General features: G+C 41.6%; 1 protein-coding gene across 4 annotated transcripts in view; it reads right to left on the minus strand.

The window, feature by feature from the left end:
* Positions 1–14,566, minus strand: part of ACSL4 (acyl-CoA synthetase long chain family member 4) — an 81,367-nt gene extending 66,801 nt beyond the window's left edge. For 3 of the 4 annotated variants that reach the window (XM_036740396.1, XM_036740399.1, XM_036740397.1), the window contains exons 1-2: positions 14,417–14,490; positions 5,888–5,970 (exon numbers count right to left, since the gene is read on the minus strand). The gene's annotated coding sequence lies outside the window, so the exon portion shown is untranslated. Of the gene's footprint in view, positions 1–5,887; positions 5,971–14,416 lie in introns of all 4 variants that reach the window. The other variant, XM_036740398.1, reaches the window with a different exon arrangement.
* Positions 14,567–24,139: the final 9,573 nt, after the last annotated feature.

Raw genomic sequence — 24,139 nt, forward strand, 5'->3', positions numbered from 1 at the left:
TATTAAGAGACTACTACATTGCCAGACTGTGCTAGGGGAAAGGGATAAACTACAAAATAACAGTCCTTGTCCTCAAGGAGCTTACAGTATGGGGGAGGTGGGGAGGTCACATAGAACATATATATACATATATGAATGCCTTGAGGGCAGAGAGCACTTCATTTTGAATTCATATGTACAAAATAAACACAAGGTAATTTCAGGAGGGCTTTGCTCTAGCAGTTGGGGAGGAGGGCAATCAGGAAAGGTTTCATTTAAGAGGTAGCGCTTGAGCTGAGTTCTGAAGGTGGCTGGGAATTCCAAGGGGCAGTGCACGAGGAGCGAGTGCATTCCAGGCACTGGGGAGAATGTGCACAAATATATGGACATTGGAAATGGAAGGTCATGTGCAAGAAGGAAAAGAGGATCAGTTTGGCTGCACTGAGGAATGAATCACAGAAGGGCAGTAATATATAATAAACCTGAAAAAGAAAGCCAAAGCCAGGCTACAGAGGGCTTCCAATGCTAGTAAAAGACTCAGTAGTTGCTCCTAAAAGTAATCGGGAGCCACTGGAGATTACTGAGCAAGGGAGAGACAATGTTAGACCTGCTTTAGGAAAACTGCTTTGGTAGCTATGTGGAGAATGGATTGGAGAAGGAGGAAATTCAATCAGGGGGGCCAATGAGGCTACTGCACTAGTCCAGGGCTTCTTAAACTTTTTCCACTTGTGACCCCGTCAGAGCTTCTTAAACAATGGGTTGTGACCCCATATGGATCTAGTCCAGGTTCAAGTTGATAAAGCCCTACTGTATGAGTGGAGACAAGGGGCTAATTCTAGAGATACTATGGAAATGGAATCAATCAGATTTGGCACCTGAGCAGATATGTGTAGTGTGTGAGAGTGATGAATACAGGATTTCCTCAAGGTTGGTGAACATGGGTGACTCAAACAATGTTTCTGCCCAAAATAGTGAATTAGCAGCTTTTCTTCGCATGGGGGAAAATATCAGAAACTACAGGTATTGCAGAGAAGGATTAAATGGAAATTAGCATCTACTAAAAGTTCTCCCTCTTTGAAATCAGAGTACAATTATCCCTTCCACATCATGACTTTCCCCCTTGTGGTTTTGATATATCAAGGGTCAGCATAAGAAATTACTGTAAATGGGAATTTGGAGGAAGTTTTGCAGAAACTGCAGATGACACTTGGAAGGCCAGCAGATGACACAGAAAAAATTTATAAACTCAGAAATGCATAAAATATGTGTATAACATAAACATCTTATTTAAACATATTTATACCATATTATTATATATAAACATGTTTTATCATATATAGTGTAAACACTCCCCTAAAAGAAAAAGAAAAAATTCAGACTTCTTCTCTGGTATGAAGGGAGGACCAAAAATTTTTACGCAGATTTTCCAGATCTTGGGAGTGTCAGTGCCCCTAACCCCCACAATGTGGAAGGGATAACTGTAAAAGAATACAGCAAAAAATGTTGCTTTTTAAAACTGGAGCTATGTGGGGGAGGGTATGGAAATCCCCCTTTGGGCATAAATGTTTCTATTTCTTATCCGTCTACTTGAACATTCCTCACATTTCTTATCTGGGTATCCCTCTAACTTATTGCCGAAGGATGGTATTCTATCTAGTGCTTCTTAAACTGTGGGTCGAGACCCCGTATGGGATCACGAGTGGAAAAAGTTTAAGAATCCCTGTTCTATACTGTCTTTTCTAGAGCAGAAGCTAAGCATAGAAGTGGGCAATAACAAAAGAATCCAGAAACATACTCAATTATATTGGCAGGAGCATAATACTATGCCGAAGAGCTCATTTTTTTTCTCTGCCAGTAAAACATTAAGGTTTTCAAAAAGAGAGACAATGGTGGCATCCATCATTTTAATGGCATCCATGCCTTGTATCAGCAGTCTGCGCCTAGCAGAGGGAATGTTAGATAAGGTGAAAATAAGGGCACTCTGGTGAGCCACACTGGAGAGGCTACTGAACTGGAGCACCATTATAGACCAGCAACTCAATAGGAGGAATAAGAAATTTAGAGAATTCATAAAGCAAGGAGCATGATATGTGTAATCGAACACTCACTTGCAACTGGAGGAATTGAAGCTCACTGAATTCACTCCCTGAATTCACTCATTAAACATTTACTAAGCAGTGTGCCCCAAAGCATTTTGTAGCTACAAACAAGGAAAAGACACAGTCCTTACCCAAGGGACCTTTCAATCTAGGCAGGGAGGGCAAGAGAGAGTCTCTTTAAAGAGGGGTTGCATTTGAGCTGTGTCTAGGAAGGAAGAGCTAGATGGCGAGGATATTTCAAGCAGAAGGGATGGCAAGTGGTCCAAACTGTTTGAATGAAGGAGAATGATGGGAGATTAGGATAAGAATACTGAATAAGAGGCTGGGACTTTGAATACCAACCTAAGAAATTTTGATTTTATTTGAACCACTGATTTTTTTTAGGAGAATAAAGTAAGAAGGATTATATGTTCAGAGTTGTACTTTAGAAAGAGTCATCCGGAAAGAGATTCCCTATATTAAACAGAGTCTGTCCTGTCCTGTGTCTTTCCTGCCCCCCTTCCCTCACAAACACAGTGCACCCTAGGGGGCTGCCTACTTCCTTACCTACCACTCAAGGACTCCTGGACAGCTTGTTTCTCTTTAAAATGACTTTGATGATGACAAAATGCTTAAATGTTTTCTTTTATTATGTAATATTAAAGTTGACAGTAATTCCGATTTTGTAAGCATATGCGTTCAATTAAAAATGAAAATCCTCCAAGTTTTTGGAACATTTTCCAGTTGGTATCAACTTAGATTCCACTTAACATTTTGTGAACCATGTAGACCGGGGTGGGAAACCTGTGGCCTGGAGGTCACATGTAGATCTCTAGGTCCTCAAGTGCAGCCCTTTGACTGAATCCAAATGTCACAGAACAAATCCCCTTAAGAAAAGGATCTGTTCTGTAAAACTTGGCCTTAGTCAAAAGGCTGCACCTACACGTGACCCACCCCTGGTTGTAGACACTGCCTTTTTAGACAGTAGATAACCAATGTGTTCGATAAGGTTGTTGAGAAAGTATCTATAATATCTCCAATTATTACCACACTATCTCTTATATGAGAATATCTTTCTAGGAACTCTATGGCCTCAAACTCATTTTTACCAGGAGTCTTTCCATATAGAATCATAAAAGCACATATTTGGATCTGGGAGGAACCTTAGATGCCCACCCCTTTCATTTACACATAGAACAGGGAGGGAGCATCATGTTGTAGACAGAGCACTGGAACTGAAATTACGGAAACTTGAGTTCAAATCCTGCTTTAGATACTTACTAGCTGTGTAACCTCAGGCAAGTGACTTAACTTCTCAGCTTTAGTTTCTTTATCTGTAAAATGGGATAATAGCACTTAGCCTCACAAGGTCATTAAAGTGTGATGTTAGTTATTATCATTATTATTATTATAACACCACACAGTCTCCATTATCTGTCTAAAGGAGACTCACTTTTAGGCCTGACCAATAAAAGTATCCACTTCTTCTTTGAGGAATATTTCTAGCTCTCAGTTTATCCATGGACTCGGGATAGCCTATGTTACGAACTCAAGGAGTAGCTGGAAAATGAAGTGGTGATAACAGAGTCAGCATGGCTTCATTAAGAACCAGTCATGCCAGACCAAATAGCTTTGTTTTGGACAGTCACTAAACTGGTAGGTCAGGGGAATGATATTTATCAAATAGTTGGCTAAAATCTAGGTAATGTAAATCATACTATTATTGTGGAAAAATGCAAAGATGTGGCCTAGAGAATATAATTAAATGGATTCCGAATTGGTTGAATGGCTGGACTCAAGAGTAATTCATGGTTCAATGTCCACTTGGAAAGAAGTTTCCAGTAGAGTACCCCAGGGATCAATGCTAAAAAGATCCTTGTGCCTAATACAGAGCCACCCACATTGCAAATGTTCGAGACATGCTTGTTGATTGCAAATTAAATCTATCAGAGATAAGTGTAAAATTTTACAAGGGTTATAAAAAGCCCAAGTACAGGAGAGGGAAAGCACAGATACAAGTTTGTCTGAAAAAGGATAGGGGGAGGGTAGCCGTTCTTCATGGACTACAAGTTCATTATGAGTTTAGTGCAATGAGATAGGCCCAAAAATGAATCTTGGGTCATATTAAGAGACATAGCTGGAACCAGACAGTGAAGGGCTTTAGAAACCACAAAGAGATGATCGCATTTTGTCAAGAGGGAGCTCCGGGAGTGACATGGCCAGGCCTATGCATAAGAAACAAACATTTCAGGGGCAGCTAGGTGGCGCAGTGAGTAGAGCACTGGCCCTGGAGTCAGGAGGACCTGAGTTCAAATTTGGCCTCAGACACTTGACATACTTACTAGCTGTGTGACGACCTTGGGCAAGTTACTTAACCCCAATTGCCCTGCCTTCCCCCCTCCAAAAAAAACCAAAACAAAACAAAAAAAAGAAACAAACATTTCAGAGGCAGCTAGGTGAGTAACAGTACCAAACCTGGAAGCAGGAAAACCTAATGTCACTGAAGACATTACTAGCTGTGTGACCTTGGGCAAGTCATAATCCCTCTTAGCCTCAGATTCCCCATCTGTAAAATGGGGATAATAATAACACCAACCTCTCAGGGGTAAAATGAGGTAATATTTATAAAGCACTTTGCAACCTTTAAAGCATTATATACGTGCTAGCTATTAATTTTTAGCAGATATGTGATGATTGACTGGAGAGGGGAGATGGGAAGCTGGAAAACAAATCAGGAGACTTATAAAGGCAATGAGGGCTTTAATCAGGGTGATGGCTATGTAAGTGGAGAGAAGGGGACAGATGTGAGATATGTCATGCTGAAATAAGAAGACTTGGCAACTGATTAGATGTGTGGGGTTATAGGAAAAAGCAGAAGCTTATCTCTGAGGTTTTGAACATGAGTGACTAGAAGGATAACAGAAATAGGCGATTTGGGGAAAAGTGGGAAATGGAGTTCAGGAGAGACTGGAACTGGATATAAATATCTAGGTGTTGTCTGAATAGAAGTGACAGTTAAATCAGAGGGAATCAATGAGGTCAATGGGAGCAGAAAAGGGCCCCTGAGAGAGCTCTAGGATACATATACCCATGCATAAGGGGTGAGAAAAGGAGAATGAGCAAGTGAAGGAGACTGAGAATGAGTAGCCAGCCAAGCAGGAGGAAGACTCAGGTTCCCTCCCTCCTCTCCACCCCTCGAGGAACAGTCTGGGAATCCTATTACAATTTTATGGTATACCATATGATAATGGCTCATTACTGGTAGAAGCCAATTTCAAAAGGAAAAGGCGGGGGGGGGCAGCATTTCGCCACATGCTGAATAGCCATTACTGGAATTTCCTAGGAAAGTTGCAACTAACCAGAAAGGCAATGGGGAGATTCTTTTTTTTTAAATGTAATCTGTGACCCAAAGGGCCATTTTCATTTTCTTTACTTTTTAAAAAATTTAATATTTTTAGTTTTCAACATTGATTTCCACAAAATTTTGAGTTACAAATTTTCTTCCCATTTCTATCCTCCCCCACCCTAAGATGGCATGTATTCTGACTGCTCTTTTCTCCAGTCTGCCCTCCCTTCTATCACCCTACTCCCCACCCCCATCCCCTTTCCCCTTACTTTCTTGTAGGGCAAGATACATTTCTATACCCCATTGCCTATATATCTTATTTCAGTGGGGAGATTCTTAATGGATATATATGAATAGCAGCATATTTCTAAGGATAACCTATGCACAAAATGTGTGAGCTTCTAAGAAACGTATGATTGGGAAAAGAGGTGGTTTCGTCATGGTTTGAGACAGACAGATAATGAATGAATGAAAAAACACTTACTTTGTGCCAGGTCCTGCACTGGTACACACAAAATATAAAAAGAGGCAGATCTTCGACTTGCTGGGTAGATCTTCTATGGAGAGCTATGGGAGAACATGGAGAAGAAGCAGACAGAATAAGGTGTTGATGGGTTGCAGTTCACACCAATGGAGGCAATGCAGATAATCACAGATACCTCACATATATTAAAGCCTTCAAAACTCCCTTTCTAGCACCCTGAGATCACTTATCCCACTTATCAGTCAAGTGAGAAATAGGAAATTTGTGGGACCACTCACAAACTCTTCTACCTCACCAACACTTTTGGGAAAATGTGATGCTATTAAAAACCACAAGCAAAGGGGCAGCTGGGTGGTGAAGTGGACAGAGCCCCGGCCCTGGAGTCAGGAGGACCTGAGTTCGAACCTGGCCTCAGACTGCACTAGCTGTGTGACCCTTGGCAAGTCACTTAACCCCAATTGCCTCAAAAAAAAAAAAAAAAGAAAATTAAAAAACCCCACAACTATAAGCATACCCCATATTCATGCCCCACCCCAACTTTCTTTTTTATTCTTTGTCACAAAAAATGACTGTGCAGGGGAGGGGCAGGGATATATTTTGAAATGAAGCTGATGCAAAAATATGAAGGATCAATAAAAAAATTTTAAGTATCCATTCAAAAAAGACTGAAAAATCATCGCCTTTAAGGCCAGGGGCTTTGTCCAAATCCCTATAACAGTACCGGGTACAGTCATTATTCACTACAAAGTGAAACTTGGTTTGAGATTGGATCCCATCCAAGTGGGTTTTAATTACTTACACAGGAAAGGCAGTCCCATAACATAGAACTCTAGGGCAGAGTTATAGGTGAGACTATAGCAGAGTTGATTCTATATGATATGAGAAAGCAAAATATACGCTTGCCCAAATGAAATAATAAACATAACCTTCCAACATAACTCTCATAGTAGCCAACAATTATACCTGAACACTGGGAAAAAGAAAAAGCTTTATATTGTCAGAGATGCCTAAAGAGCTTTTATTTTGGGGGCTTTCAATAGAGACAAAGTAGGACTATGTACCAAAAGGAATTTAAGCTCAGTTTTAGAGGCTCTGCTGAGCTCCGGCTAAACAGCACCCACAGAGATTCGATGATAACTTATATTGGTTGGTATAATCAAGAAACCAGTCATGGCTATATCTGAAACTAAACTGGTTTAACCTCATGAGAACTTTTTTCAAATTCCCTTTGGTTTTTTTTTTCTGTCCCTGCAACTTCAAGAAAAACAAGATACCAGACTTCCTTGAAATCATTTATTTTAAATAGATTATAACATTCTGTCTTTTCAACCAGTCAACCAGACTCCACATATTTTACTATGTCCTTTCCTCCAGCATATTGGTGCTTTCGCTGATCCATTTGCTAACTCCCTATCAAAACTGTCGGTTTCCACCTGAAAAATATATACTTTTGACAATTAAAAGGGAACTAAAAAAAGTATCACTCTCTAAAATTACAAAAAAGAATGAAACTAAGTAACTGTCACAAGATAAAAATCACTGGACCAGACCTACCATCCTCAGAATAGTGCTTTAGCCTTAGAAAAGGGACATTTCCCACCCTGCTATGGGGGGTGGGGGGGCAGGAGATCAGCACCCTGGCCTGGACACTACCGGAAGCCTTTCCTAAATCCTCTCAATTCCAGCGCTTTCTCCCTTTTACTTTTAACTATTTTCTATTTATCCTGTATATAGCTTGCTTTGTTTGTATTTGTTTCTGTTATCTCCATTAGATTGTAATCTCCTTGAGGGCAGGGACTGACTTTTTCCTCCTTTTTAAGCTTTATCTGGCACTTAATAGGCTGTAAACATATGTTGATTGACTGATTGGTTCTCCTAATATCGTTCTGCCAACTCACTTAACCCCTAAGTATCCCAGTCTAGTAGGAGTTCTTAACCTTTTTTATGCCTGAGGGTGAGGCTTAGAGACCTCTTCTCAGAATCTTTTTAAATGTGTAAAATAGAATGGACAGGGTTGCTATACTGTTATCAAAATTCTTCAAATATATTCAAAAAAGTTTTCCGGACCCCAGGTTTAAGAACCCCTGTAGTATGGAGAGCCGAAGCCCTGTAGGAAATGAGGGTTGGTTGTTTTTGGTTTTTGTTTTTTTTTTTTTTGAGTTTAGAATCTAATTCTCAGCATTTAATACACTTTATGCAATCTAGGAAAGCTCAGTGCTTTTCTCCAGCTAGATTTATTGACTATATCCAAAGTTCACAGATACAGAGCAACCTGGTTTTGACTAGTGTCTTAAGATGATTTCTTTTCTCACTAAAGGTTGGATCAAAAGCAGCTTTAAAACAATAAAGAGAAAAGAAACAAGCACACATTTAGTGACTGATGTATACATTGTCACTTGATAATGCAAAAAGAAATGAAATGAAAGAACTGGTTTGAGTGTCTCAACTGGTTGGAGTGGTTTTGCTTTTTAACTATGTTGTTTTACTATGATTTCCTTTCCTCACTAGTTCCTGGAGTTCCCTGATCCTGGTAGGAACAGCTCCCTACAAAATCTGCCACTCAATGGGTCAACTCCCCGTGGGAGGCAGCGTGGTACAGTGGAAAGAGGGCCAGATATGGAGTCAGAGGACCAAGGTCCGCTGTGAGGCTACCTGGAGTTCTTGGCAAAACCCTACAACTCATCTTTAAAGAAACAGGAGGCTACTGACCTCTCAGAAAAGTCCATTTGCCTTAGTAAAGGATGAGTCCCACCAGACTAACTTTATTTCCATTTTGGACATCACTACAAAACTGGTCCAAGAATGCAATTGATAGGTGTGTACCTGGATTTTATTATTTGGAAAAGGAGCTAGATTATAAAAAACAATCAGATAGAGTCAGAACTTGGTGCGTGGTCAGACTCCAACAGTAGTGAGGATTGGTTCAGTGCTCACTTGGAAACAGGTCTATAGTAGGGTGCCCTGGGAATCTGTGCTTGGCCCTGAGCTGTTTATACTGGCATCCACAGCATCCTTATCAAATTTGCAGATGCCCCAAAGCTGGAGGGATAGCTAACCCACATAACAGACTGCAAAAGACCTTGAGAGCAATGGGTGAAACTGACTAAGATGAAATTTGATAGTGCTAAATGCTTAGGCAAAAAAACAATTAACTTCACAAATACAAGATGGGGAAGGCTTAACCGGATAGCAGTTTGTCTGAAAGAAAAGAAAAAAAATCTCTAGGGGGTTTAAGTGGACTGTATACTCAATGACTCAACAGTGTAATACGGCAGCCAAGACCAGCCCACATCTGGAGTATTTGGGGTTCAGTTCTGGGTGCTGCTGTTAAGAAGGGCATAGATAAGCTGGATAGTGTCCTGAGGAGGGCAATGAGTCTAATGAGGATTGGCTGAAGGAACTGGGGATGTTTATCATGGAGAAGAAGAGACAATGACAGCTATCTTCAAGGATTTGAGAAACTGTCACCTGGAAGAGGGACTACCCTTGTTTCTGGCTTCAGCGGGGCAGAACTAGGAACAGTGAAGGGAGTGGGGGGCAGGAGAGAGTTGCAAAAGAGACTAGATCCAAGGAAAAAACTTCCTAAGCTTTAAAAGCTATGCCAAAATGAAATGTACTGCCTTGTCAGATTGTAGGTTTCCTCTCATTGGACGTATTCAGGCCAAGGCTGGATTGACCACCTGTCAGGGGAATGTTGCAAGAGCTGGGGTTCTTATCCGTTTTTGTGCATGGACCCTTTTGGCAGGCTGCTTAAACATATGGAACCCTTCTCAGAATTGTTTTCAAATGCATAAAATAAAAAGACAGGATTACAGAGGAAACCAATTATATTGAAATAAAGATGTGATTGCCTTCCCAATCAAAATTCATGGGCCCCAGATTAAGGACCCAAGTTGTCAAGTAGATGTATTTAAAAAAAAATACAATAGAACATAGATAATGTGTGGCTTTTGAAGTCAATCTGTGGCCTGCAGAGCCCCCATTTCTATTTGAATTTGACCCCAGTTGTGGTATGGATTAGACTAGGCCACTGATGTTTTCCTAACAGAAATTCTGGGATTCTGTGTTCTTGGTCTGAATCCCTGTTCCACTCCACTACTAACTTGGACAAGACATTTAACCACTCTTGGGGGCTAGTTTCCTCCTCTGTGAAATGGACTCGATGACCTCTAACATCCCTTAGGGCTAGTCCTAAGCTAAGATCTCCTAAGATGGCATTTTTTTGCCTATGCCTTAGAGGGATTTTTTTTGATCAGATATGGGTTGGAATAAATAGCTCATTATGTCTTTTCCGGAGCTGAGATTCTATGAGCCATTATTTTTTTTTATAGCCTACCTACTAATATCCAGTGGAATATTAAAAATTCATGCTTTACTTTAACTATAATAAGAGCATTTTAAAATAAACTTAATTATATGAAGATATCACTAATACTTCTAGAATAAAAAATGCCTTTTAATCTAATTAAAACTCAGAAAATAGAACATCTTCATTTCATGTTTTTCTCATAGCACCTGCACATTAACTTTTCAAAATAAGAAATTTCAAGAGCCACCTTAAAGAGATTTCTTTTTAAAAGTCAGGTAAGGTGAACAATAATTATCCACCTTTGTGTGAAATGTATGAAGAAAAACTATTTTTCATTGCTGCATTAATGGAAAAAAAAGGTAGTTTGGCTCTAATTGGTTCTTGGTTCAACATTCCTTGAAAAAAGTCCATCGCATACCCTGTCATAATTTACTACTTTAATTACTGACAATACAGAAACAGACTTTTTAGCCCATTTATAAGTGAGAATATATTGTTATACTTCAAATGGCTGATGAAAAAACCTTGTTAACCAGAGCTCTAGTTTTTGCTGAAATAATTTAAATTCAGAAAATGAAACCAAAACAAACAAAAATCCCCACTATCCAGCACATTTCTGCCTCTATTTATTGTGATAGCCTAATCAATACTATATTTTAAAAGTATAACAGGCATACTCTTTTAGTACAGAAGAGTATACATAGATAGCTATGAAAACACTCTGAGGTTTGAGCTTGCTAAAATAAAGAATGCTTATTTGAGATATTATTAAATTACTATTGATATTAAAGACCACAGAACATGTGAATAATATTGTTCCAAGGCAAACCCTTTCAGATAATGAACACAGATTTAGAGGTCAAAGTGTCTTAGAGATCATTTAATCCAATTCTCTTATCTGACAGGAGGAAAATGATTCAGTTAGCTGGAGGTCACAGGTACTAAGTAGGAAAGGTAGAATTTGAATCCAGGTCTTTAGATTCCAAATCAATTAATCTAGGCATTAACAGAGCTTAAAAAACCAACATTACCTGGAGCTCAAACAAAGCCAGGTGCTATAATCCAACCAACTAAAATCAAGGTGTAAAATTCTTCAAGGAATTGCAATTTTAATTGATCCTCCCCAATGAAGACTGCAACCCTTCTATGCCTTAGTAGTGGGGTCTTTGAGAATCAGTACTAACCAAAAAAAAAAGCCATCACCCAACCTGGTGAAAGTAAGCTTTTCCAAATTTTGCTAGGCTGGTCCTCAGGTGATGGATGTATCACCAGGACCTCAGCTGACTTGTGGACCAATCTCTTCTTCCTCCCCCCATGAAGTCCCATTTTACATGAGGTCACTAGCTAGTTGTTAGTAGAACCAAGACTAGAACTTGGGTCTCCAAATTTGCTGGTCAATATTCGATTTTCTATGAGTTTTTCCATTTCCTCTTAAATTCTTTCCAACACTGCCCTGAGAACCTCCCCTCCCCACAAAACCACCCCTCGTTCATAATCAATTAAGTTTTATTACATATTAACGGAGAGTTCAGATCAACAGGATTTATTCAAGGTTTATATTATGTCACAACATCTACGAGGTTCTTAGGTTTCAAATTATTTCTCTAATCAGGACAAATAATAGCCTATTTGTATGTCTGAATACATACAAATGATGCTTTAATAACATTATCGGTTCCATCACATCAACTGGCACAGGCTATGTTAACTATAGCAGGGGTCTGTCTCTTAAAATTTGGTAGCTTCAGTCTAAAATATAAGCTTCCTTGGCACCTCCACCAAAAAAAGTCTCACAGTTTCTTTTATTTAAAGTCTCTCATGATAAAGTACTAGTAAATTTACTTATAATCCTGGTCCTCAACCCCATCCGCGTCCCCCCCCCCCCCCAAACCTTAAGCTTTCTTGTTTTTCTTGTCACCTTAAGAAAACAATGACTTGATATGTTCTCTCCCATCCGGTGCCTTCTCCCAGGCCCTGGAGAACGCTACTTCATCTCTACCTCTCAGAAGCCTCTCTCCATCTTTTCAGATTCAACCCAGATACTACTTTGAAAGAGTTTTTTTTTTAACACCCCCTCTCCTATCCCCTCATATACACATAAACTAAGCTTTCAACTGCCTCAAATTTCCCCATATTTGATTGGGATTCCTTCTTTGCCTCCATCACTCTGTACTTTATATGATACATACTGTATCTTTCTATTATAATACTGTATCTACCTTCTATATCTATTAGATTACTGTATCTACCTTCTGTATCTATTAGAAAGTAGGATCTTTGAGGGAAAAGGTTGTTTAGTTTTTCATTTTTTTGTCATCTTAGCACCTAGCATTCTGCCATGCACATGGGAGTCACTTAATATTTATTGAATAAAATTAGATCTTTTTAAACTAGGATATTAAAAACAAATTAATTCCAAGAATATAAATTGCCTCTGAAGGTGATGTTAACAATCACATTTCTATGACTCTAAGATCTGTAACTTTTCCTCATAACCATCCTCTAAGGAGTAATGCACATTTATCAGTCCCATCTTACTGTGAGGAAAACCGAGTCTAAAGGATTGAAAGTAGTTTACATGCCATGACCACACTGCTAGTAAGCTAGTCAGTTATTTTGAATCCCAAAGCATGCCCTCTATTTGCTACCTCAAGCTGCAGGAATGAATTGCAGGTTTAGACACAGAAGGAACCTCAGAGATTTATAGGATCATAAGATGTAAGAGCTCAAGAAGACCTTAGATGTCATACAGTCCAATCTGCTTCGTTTTGCAGATGAGGAAACCGAGGCCAAGAAGTTAGGTGATGTGCCCAACATCACAGAGATAGTTAAGAGCAGAAAGAGGCTTTGAACCCAGACCCTCTGACTTTAAATACAGAGCTCTTTGCATAGGCAGCACACTATTTGTCATAAAAAGTCAGATCTAGATCAAGGATATTAACATTTCCTTGGAGTTAGGCAAATAGTCATGGTTTTCCTACGGTGGCTTTAAAAAAATGTGTGGAAAGAGGAAGTATATAGAGCAGAACGAGGAGAGCATTTTATCAAAGAGAATATTCAAATTATGCTTTGACTTGGTCCAGCCCTTGGTTAAGGTGAGCTGTGGCAATGGTTTTGGAGTCAGAAGACCTGGATTCAAATTCTACTTCTGACAGATTGATTATTTACTGTCTTTGTGACCTTGGGGAGGCCTCTTTTCCATGAGTCTGTTTCCTCTCCTATTATAGGAAAGAGTTTGACTAGATGGCTTCTGAAGTCCCTTTCAGCTCTAGAAGACCTGAGTTCATAGATTTGGAGCAGAAAACCACCTGAGGTCATCTAGTCCAACCTCCTGATTTTACAGAAGAGGAAACTGAGGCCCAGGGAAGGGAAGAGATTTGCTCAGAAAACGAATCCAAAATGGAACTCAGGTTTGATTTAATACTGACTTGGCCACTTACTACCTAAGTGACGTTGGGCAAGTCAATTTACCTCCCCCAGCCTGTTTCCTCCTCTGTAAAATAAGATCACCTCGGTGGTACCTTCCAGCTATGGATTTATGACATAATGTGTAACCTCGGGCAAGTCACTTCCACCTTCTCATCTCCCTAGGCTTCAGTCTCTCTCCCCACCCCAACCACCACCATGAGAGCTGTACTAGATGGCATCATTTTAATCTCAGCTCTAGAGCTCGGCTCCTAAGGGTGACCTTGGGCTAATCACTTGCCCGTCCTGGGGGCCTCAGTTTCCTCCCCGGTAAAAGGACCAGTCAGCCTCGGAACCAACCTCCCCAGCCCCGGAGCCCACGCGGCGGCCCTTTGAAGCCTGTGGAGGCCAGGGTGAGGTTGGGCAGGTGCCAGCCCCGCGGCGATGACCCGCACCCACCAGGGCCGGGGGTCCCGGGCACCGCCGCCACCGCCCTAGTCTGGCCAGGGCAGGGCTGGGCGGCGGTGGCAGCGGGGGCCCCGGGTCGGTCCCTCCCCCGGCAGCCGAGGCGCGGCTAAGGAGGGGATGATGCTGCGGCGGCCGAGGCGGAGGGGGAGGGGGAGGCCGAGGAAGAGCCAGACGGAGAGGGAGGGCGAGGGCCAGTCAGCAGCCTCGTGGCCGGTGCCCAGTGCCCGGCGCCCGGCGCCCGGCCTCCCGCTGCCCTGGCTCCTGGCCGCGCAGCTCGCTCGGGGATGAGGTGGGCCGGCTGAGGATGCCAAGCCGGAGCCGGAGCCGCATCGGCGATCACTACTCACCCAAGGCGCTCCCGCAGCGTTCTCCTAGCCGGCCAGCCGCTCTCGCGAAGCTTTAACAGGGAGCCGCGTGCCCGCCACCGGAAAGGGGAGGAGGGGGCCGCAGAGGGGGGCCAGAAGAAAGCCGCCGAGGCGCGCGCTCCCGCTGCGACCCGCCACCCTGCTGGGGAGGGGGAGGAGGGGGGGTTGGGGGTGGGGCCGGGCGGCCTCCAGAAACACTGGCCTGGAGGGCCGGGCCGGCCCGCCGGGCGGGGCGGGGCGGGGCGGGGCGGGGCAGGGAACGGAGAGAGCCAGCCTGCCAGGCAGCCAGCCGGCGAGCGCGCGAGCGCGCGGCCGCCCAGGCTGGGATGCGGAGGGGAGGGAAGGGAGGGGGGGAACCCAGCCGGCGGCGCGCGCGGCTACCACCGCCACTGGCTCGTGGGCCCGCCCCTTCTCCCTCCCCCCGCCCGCTGGAAAATTCACGCGAAGGGGCGGGGCCCAGCTGGGTTCTGGCGGGGGGGTGGTGGGGGTGGTTGGGGGGAGTAAGTGAGTTAACGGCTCCTGGGAGTGATTTCATCGCGTCTCACTGTTCCCGTCCCCGAGCTCGGACTAGCCATGCCTCAGCCTAGGCCATTTGCATGACTAGTGAAAAAGCACGCGCTGCCCTCTCCCGAGCTCGGCCGCAACACATCGTGTCCATTACTGCCCCTGTACTTCGTGGTCCTCAGCCCCAGCTCCGGCCGCATCCTTTTCATGCCCATCCCCATCCCCATCGCCATCCCCATCCCCATCCCCATCCCCATCCCCATCCCCATCCTCTTCCCCATCCCCTCAGCCGCATCTGCCTCATCCTCAGGAAGTATCGATCACGCCTCCTTCGGTTTCATCCCATGTCAGTTAGAAGAAGCTGGGTGAAGGAGGTGGCGGGGGTGGGGGGGTGGGGATGGGGGGGAGGCGGCGCAGGACGGAGGAAGGGAGGAAGGAAACCAAGGCCGAGACTGCCGTGAATGTCCCACCTTGTTTGTCATCGTCATCTCCAGGGGTTGTTGACAAGAAGGGAAAGCCGGCTGATAACTCAGGCACATTTCCCTAGCACCGGACTTTGCTCGGGAACCAATAAAAGTTCTGCCGGAAATGTAAAGGCTGTGCAGAAGCTCTCTGGGGTAAAATCGAGAAGGTGGTCAGCTGCATTTGTTTGGAGCTTTTAAAATAGCATTGACAAGTCTCTGGTCAGCCCTTTGGAAGCACCTTGGGCCTATGTTTACCTTTAACAGTATCTGCAGGACCTGAGGGGACTTGATGCACAGCACCCAGGGCCAGGGATGCCCAAAGGAGCAAGGATGTAGTAAATTCTAGATGCGAGCAACCGCATCCTTCAAGGATCAGTTGCAAAGGAGAGAGCAAAACCAAAATGGTCTAAAAAGCTCAAAAAAAAACCCAAAACAAAACACTGCCTTTCTCTCTAGTCTTCTCCTTTATAAAGTTGTCAATTTGCCTTTCTCTAGTAACGGACAAAAAAGGGGAAAATTTCCTCCCTTCTGTCCTGCTGAAACTGCCTTAATTACTGTATTAGCATCAATCAAGCAACAAAACATTGTTTGAGCTCTCACTGTATGCCAGGAAATGGCACATCACTGGTTACAGCCAAAAAAACGAAAACTGCCCATAACTTCAAGGCATTTACATAATGAGGGGGTAAGAATAACACCACCACTTTTTGAGTTTGGAAGATAAAAAATTTCCAGAATTAAACTTGGGAAAAACAGAATTGGCAGGGAGGGGGTTACCGTGGAGTTACGCATATATCTAGATCTGGGGGGGGGGGGTGAATGCACACATACCACACACACATATATCCATGTCTACATATTTATATCTCTGTATATAGTGTACGTTATTAACGTTTTAGGACACCTTGTGTGTGTGTATATATGCGTATACATACATATATATGCATATATACCTACACCACACACATAGAGATATCAATGACTTTTGTTAGTTCCTAATCTGAGGTTGGGTCATTCATTCATTTTCTAAAGAGTTCCTACAAAGAGAATGAAGGAGTGATTCTCATCCATACTCATTATCCTACTCTATTCACACCAAACTCTTCTTAGGCAGAAGACAATCACAGATGGCAAACAGTCCCATCTGTCAAGGCTCAGAGGTAAAACTGATCATTACAGCTACACAGTATGGATCAGTTCCGATGACAGTGTGCACAGGAGTAAAGAAAGGCTTTGCAAACTGGGAAGGAGATGGAATCTTAATTCAACCAAGGAAAGAAGTCTATTCTTCTTCTCTGGAGGTTCAGGCCCTGATGTGTTGGGATATCGACTCCTCCCCAGAAGTCTGTGGCTCTGAGGGCCTCCTGTTGTACATTCAAAGACCAAAAAGAAAAAGAAAAGAAAGACAAAAAAGAGGTTATACAGGCTATGTTTGTAAGTATGGTTAAGGAAGTCGTGCAACTATCTTTCTTTTCCAGGCTTCTCCCAGAAACTTGGGGACTTCAAACAACAAACTTAATTGTCCTGTATTTTTTTTACGAGATCTCCTTGTAATGTTGGAAACAGGTAATCATTTCTCAACAAGCATTGTTAAGAGTGTCTAGAATGTTGAAAGCAGTGTCATGGGCACTATCATTCTAATGAAAAAGAAAAGGAAGGCACAGCCTCCCTGTCATCCCCCACCCCAATTTCCAAGAGCTCATGGTGAGAATATCAAACACAGGCATACAAATGCCCACCTGTTCAACTGAAAAAATTACAAAATCGGTCTGTTCCAAATATTGCTTGATTGCTGCAGAGAAGTCACTCCCCCAAAAAAACCCCAGCTCTAAATGACCTGGATGAGAAAAGAGTACCAAAAAGATTAGCAAAGTGGATGGGGGCACTTGTATGCCCTAGGCCAGGTCTGAAAATTGCTGCCTTTTGTCTAGGGGGGGACTCTTGGGATGGCACTGTGACACATACAACTACACAGATCACAAAAGAAACATCTCCATGCCAGGAAGAATGGTGTTTTTCTGGCAATAAAAAAGATTTGTTTGAAGAAGTTTGAAATTAAAAATACCTTCCTTGCTGTGTTCCCATCTCTCCCACCCTAGACCCCCCCCCCCAGTCTTGTTTCCTAGGCAACTGCCAACCTAGTGTTGTTCTGATACAAGAGATTTGGGGAAAAAGAAATGAACTGCAGCATCCCCAAGAGCCCTTGTTTTTTCCATGGGAAACTGCTCATTTATCAAATACCTTATAAGCTCCTTAAGGACTTTTTCTTCTTAAGGACTTTTCTCTATGTCTCCATTGCCTAGCACAGTGCTTAGAATACAGTGGGTGCTTAATAAAATCTTGTTGACCTATTGAAATCGATCATTCGTTATTGGTAAAAATTTAAGGATGTTGATCTTGGCCCCATTAAAATTAGGAAGTTGCTCTCAGTGTCTAACCATAAATACGGGGGAGAGGGGCATGGAGAGAAGGAAAGGGATTTGGAATCAGAGGACCCAGGTTCAAATCTCATCTCGGGGCCGCTTACTATATATGGATCATGGGCAACACCTCACACCTCTGAGCCTCAGTTTCTCTACCTATAAAATGAAGAGGTTGGATAAGATGGTCTCTAAAGTTCTTTTGGACTCAGATTCTAAGATCCTAGGAATGTCTTGTTGTTCACCACGCTTTTTTTTTTAAATGAAAAAGGATGGGAGTGAAGGTCAAAAAAAACATTAACCTTGTTCTTTTCCACTAAAAATTAATTGTTACTTGGAGGAGTTTATATGACTGCCCAAATTAATTTGCCTTACGCTAAATTGGCACCATTTTAGAGAAAAAGTGAGAACAAGGAAGAGGAGCAGACGCCCAGGGCATTAATCTATATGAAGAAGGATTACCAGTCTGGCATGTGTTGGCTGCCCAGAGTCCTGAAAGCTCTTGGAGGTCATTCAACATAATTTTTGGAACTCTCATTATTTGATGAGAATAATAATACCTTACATTTATAGGACACTCGACTGTTTACAAAGCATTTTTACATGCATCATCTTATTTCATCTTTGCAATAACCCTGCAAAGTAAGTTCTACAGGTATCAGCACCATTTTACAGATGAGAAAGCTGAGCATCAGATAGGGGAAGTGAGTTGCCCATGGTCAAATTATCTGCATTAGACCAATGAGCTACTCAGGGGTCTCTGTGAGTTCAATTCTCCCATTAACCAACACTAGCAGGGGCAAAGCCGGGCCTCAAAACTTGATCTTCTGACTTGGCATAAATCAGGTGAGAACAGCACATCTTATCATATAAAACAGACTGGAGAGCATTTACGAAGCAGTGGAAAGAATGTTGGATTGCAAGTAGAGAGTGTTTCATTCTTTGTACTTGTATCCCCAGCAATGAGCACAGTGCCTGGCACATAGTAGGCACTCTAGAAATACTTGTTGATTGAATGCTTATCTGGTTCTAGGTTCATATCTCAGCTCTGTCACCTATTATGTGTGACCTTGAGTAATTTAACGTCTCTGGGCCTCAGTTTCCCTATCGTAAAATGAACAGGTTAGACTACATGGCCTCCGAGGTCCAAGTCTATGATCCTATAAGTGATCATGGGCTATTTATTCACTTCAGTTTCATCATCTGTAAAAAAAACCAAACAATCCAAAATCAGGGAATTGGACTAGATGACCTTAAGATGCCTTCTAGCTTTAAATCTTTCTTCCTAAGTAGAAACCAAGGCCCAATCGATCAGTGAGTCCCTGCCAAGCACCACATGGTACAAACTTCATTTACAAGTACTGAGGGACCAGATGAAAGATACTGGCATGATCAAGGTCATATGAAATGAATCAATTTTCAGTAGCTACTAGCTACATTTTTGTCCATTTTCTGAAACAGGTAGCCTGGGTACCTTCTTGACACTAAGGCAGTAATACCCCACACTATAGCACCACGTCTCTGACACGTCCTTCCATATTACAAACTCTTCCCAGTTTATCAGGGATAAAACTACTTTTGTCAAGTTTTCCCTTGGGTTTCTGATCATTTAAACTTTATGGTGTGTTGTTGTTTTAGTTGTTTTCAATTACGTACAACTCTCAGTAACCTCATTTGGGGTTTTCTTGGCAGAGATACTGGAGTGATTTGTTATTTCCTTCTTCAGCTCATTTTACAGATGAGGAAACTGAGGCAAACAGGGTGAAGTGACTTATCCAGTGTCACATAGCTAGTAAGTGTCTGAAGCTGGATTTGAACTCAGGAAGGGGAGTCTTCCTGACTCCAGACCTGGCACTTTATCCACTGCACCACCTAGTTGTCCCTTATGGTGTGTAGCCACCATCAAAAGACCAGGTCTTACCTCCAGTAAAATACCTGGTCCATTCCCTAACATCAAAGATGACTGGGAGAGTACAAAGGGCTGGATTTGGAGTTGGGAGGGACCTGAGTTCAAGGCCTGTCTCTGACACTTACTAGCTGCATGATCATGGACAAATAACTTAGCCTCAGTTTCTTCATATATAAAATGAGAAACAAAGTACCTAACCTCACAAGGTTGTTAATAAATCAAATCAGATATTAAGGTGCTATATAAATGTCAGCTATTATGACATCCTGATTAGATTTCTACTTCTTTTCTAATAGCCATCCTTTGATTTTTTTTTAAGGATGACAGGGAAAAACAATGAAGAATTAGAAATTAATGGCGTCTTTTCACAACTGTTTTAGAACTTCGCCACCCAAATAAGTAAGGAATAACAAACACTGAGATTGATATAATTTCTAATGGACAGCAGAGTTTCATGCCCAAATTAAATCTGGCACATTCTCAAGCTACCTTGCCTTGGGCCTTGGGCCTGGGGCCTTGGGCCCCCTTCCAGACCAAAAAAAGAAAAGGCCAGAAAGAAAGGACAGGACAGAAAGTACTTGTTACCCCCTTCAGGCCAGGAGGCCACTGGAAGAAGCTTTAACCTCTGCTTTCCATTAAGTCAGCCAAGCTGGGGAAAGAACATTGCCCATGCGAGATTCTCCCCTAAGGTTCTTTGCTCAAGTCCAGCCCTGTTTCAGGGGTGGGGGTTCGGCAAGCCCCTTACCCTATCTCTGGCTAGACATGTTTCTCTCACTGTTTCTTTCTCTTTCACAGACAAGAATATCCGTGTTTTTCCGATTCGTAAAAACTAATTTTTCTTTTACTCGGTTCATCTTTATTATCTTACTCTGCTTTCAAACCTAAGGTCTGAGTTCCAAGTGAGAATGTAGTCAACACCCTTTGACTGAGTCCATTTTCTCTCAATAAACTCATGCTTTCATCATCTTTAAACTTCCAAATCAACCCCTTTGCACAGAGTACTTAATATAATTATCCCTTCCACGACTCGGGTTTAGGGGCATAGCACCCCTGCAATCTGGAAAATCTGTGTATAACTTTTTGGCCCTCCCTTCATACTGGAGAAGGTTTGAATTTTTTCTTTTTCTTTTATGGGGTGTTTACTGTACCTTACTGTAAAATTTGGGTTAAATATTTGGTCATAGGCTATACGTACGTCAATGTTAAGTAAAAATACTTTTTCTGTGTCATCTGAGGCTTCCACAAAACTCCCTGGAAATTCCTATTTAATTTCTTATGCTGACCTGTGATATATCAAGCCATAATGGGGAAAGTCGCAACGTGGAAGGGATAACTATAAATGTGTTTTCAAGGATGGTGTCAGTGAAACCTGGGAAGACTTATATGAACTGATGCAGAATGAAATGAGCAGAACCAGGAGAAGCCTATACAAAGATAGCAACATTCTAACAACTAACAGCATTGAAAGATTTAACACTGATCAACACAATGACCAATCGTGATTCCAGAGGGCCAATGATGAAGCACATTACCCACCTCCTGACAGAGGGGGAATAGTTTTGGGGTACAAAATGAGACCTAAATATTTTGGACATGGATAGTGAGGTAATTTGTTTTATTTGACTATGCATATTTGTTACCAGGGCTTGGTTTTTCTTTTTCTTTTTTCCAGTGGAGGAGTAGGTGAGAGAGAAAAAAAATGTTTTGTTAATTGAAAAAATAAAATTTATTTTACAAATTAAATTATTTTTCATTCTTTCATTCACATATTGTCTTTCTCTATTAGAATATAAGCTCCCTGATGGCAGAGACTTTCTCTAAAAAAAACAATTGTATCCACACCACTTAGAACAGTGCCTGGCACATAGTAAATGGTAAATGCTTTTTCATTCATTCATACTACCCTAAAACAATTCTTACAAATGTCTTTTAGGTCTCCACCATGGATTAACACCTCCCCCAACACACCTATGGATTCATTCTCCTTAGTCTTTGCCCCCGTTAACCCAGAACACTCCTTTTCCTCTTTGATCTAAGAGATGCTAAGATAATGCCTTCTCCCTTATACCATGTATGGCACCTAGCAGTCAATCAGTCAATGAGCATTTATTAATAACCTACTATATGCCAGGCACTTGGCCAAGCACTGGAGATACAAAAAAGAGGCAAAAGAAAGCCCCTACCCTCAAGGATCTCACAAATTAATGGATAGGATATCATAAAGTAAATGTGCAAACCCATAGTTCCATATTTGGAGGAATATTTGCAGTTTACTAAGCAGTTTAATCCCACCCATTGACCCTACGATTATACAGGTTGTTGTGAAATTGTGACAAAGCCACATTTTAGAACTATACATTGGTCTTTAGCAAAAAAAAAAAAAAAAGGAAATGTTTTCATAAGAAATTATATCTGCTGCTGTTGTCCTTCTGTTGGTAGACATCTATAAAAGGCCACTAACCCCAATCTATTGGAAGGTAATTTCTTTGTGTGGTTTTTGAATTTGGCAGGTCTTCAATATGTAGTCTACTGTTCCAAATTAAATGTTCTATACGACTGCTTTTGTTACCCCTGAGCAAAAGGAGAGGTAGAAGCACATCAGGTTACAGATCAAATTCTATTTCTGGCTTTATCATCTTCTGCAGTTGTCCGTGGGGGGAAATTAGGCCATTTTCTGAAGGGTGGATATAGTAGAAGCAGATGGACAGGTTCCAGTGTCGATAGATTTCTGCATATAGAATTTTATTTGCGTATTGCCCTTCAGTGGGAATTCAAAGAAAAAATTAGAGTAGAATTCTTTTCTTCTAGAAAAGAACCATTGAGCCCAAGATATCATTAGCTCATTGAGGGCCAGGGAAAAGGTTGATCTTTACAAGCACAGGGCAAAAATAAGGAATTTAAGACCTGTTTGTTAAATTAATCACATCATACATGTAAGAATATACTGATCTCTTTAAAATAATGGAGGCATAAGGATAGGTTTATGGAAAATTATTAATGATGATACTCGGTATCTACTGCTTTACCAAACCACCAAGGAGATACGTTATAGTGCTTGGCAAAATAATAACAGAATTCACTTGGAGGAGCAAAATGTCTAGAATCTCAAGAGAAATGGTGAAAATAAAGTGGGAGTGAAGAGGGAATAGCACTTTCAGGCCTCAAATTCTATTATAAAGGAGTTACCATCACAACTATTTGATACTGGTTTAAAAATTAAAAAGTGAACCAGAGGAAGGAAATAGATAAAGATGACTCAGGAACAGCTAAATTCAACAACCCAGTGTTTGATAAGCCAGAGAATATAAGGTAAGGACTCCCTGTTTGACAAAAACTACTAGGAAAATGGGAAAGTACTTTGACAGAAAACAAACTACTTGGGGGTAAGGAATCCCTATTTGATAAAAACTGCTGGGAAAATGAGAAAGCAATTTGGCGGAAATTCAATTTAGACCAACATCTTACACCATATGCCATGATAAGCTCGGAATAGATACAGGAGCTGAATACTAACAATCATGCCCCAAGAAATGGAGAAGAGAACAAGGCAGGTACCTTTCATAGCTCTGGCTAGAAAGAGAATTCTTCATCAAAAAAGCAATAGAAACCATCACACAAGACAAAATCAATCATTTTGATTTCAGGAAACTGAAAAGGCTTTGCACTAACAAAATTAATAAAATTAGGATAAGAAGAAAAGCAGGTGTTGGGGGGAGGGAGTAAGAGAATGGGCTAGGGGAAGCCTGTATCCAACATATCTGATAAGGGCCCAATATCAAAGATATTTAGGAAGTAACACAAACATGAAACATCAAAAGCCATTCCCCAGTGGGAAAGTGGTCAAAGAAGAGGAACAGCTTTCAAAAGAATTGCAAACTATTAGCAACCATATGAAAGACCGGTCCAAGTCACCAATAACTAGAAATACAAATCAAAGCAACTCAGAGGCTTCGCCTCAGGAGCAACAAACTGGCAAAGATGACAAAAGTCATCAAAAAGTCAATATAGGAGGAATATGAAAAGACAGCCACTTCAACCATTCTAGAAAGCAATTTAGAATTGTGCTAATAAAGTAGTTAAATTATTCATACCCTCTGATCCCCAAATCCCTCTGGTTAGGCATACTCCCTAAGGAGGGTGAAGATAGAAAAATATCTCCTTGTTATGGTAGCAAAGAATTGGAAACAAAGTAGATGTCCGTGGACTGAAGAATAGCAAAACACATTGTTGCAGATGAACCTAATGGGTTACTATAATGCTAGAAGAAATGATGACTGCAAAGGTTACAGAGAAGCCTGGAAAAGTTAAACTGTTGTAAAGTGAAGTTAGCAGAATCAGGAAAACAACACACAGTTTTAACTAAAGCAGTGTAAATGGGAAGAACAAAGGCAAAAAAATTAAAATTTTT

This window comes from Trichosurus vulpecula, assembly GCF_011100635.1.
Source record: "Trichosurus vulpecula isolate mTriVul1 chromosome X unlocalized genomic scaffold, mTriVul1.pri SUPER_X_unloc_1, whole genome shotgun sequence".
In the NCBI taxonomy this organism is placed as follows: Eukaryota; Metazoa; Chordata; class Mammalia; order Diprotodontia; family Phalangeridae; genus Trichosurus; species Trichosurus vulpecula.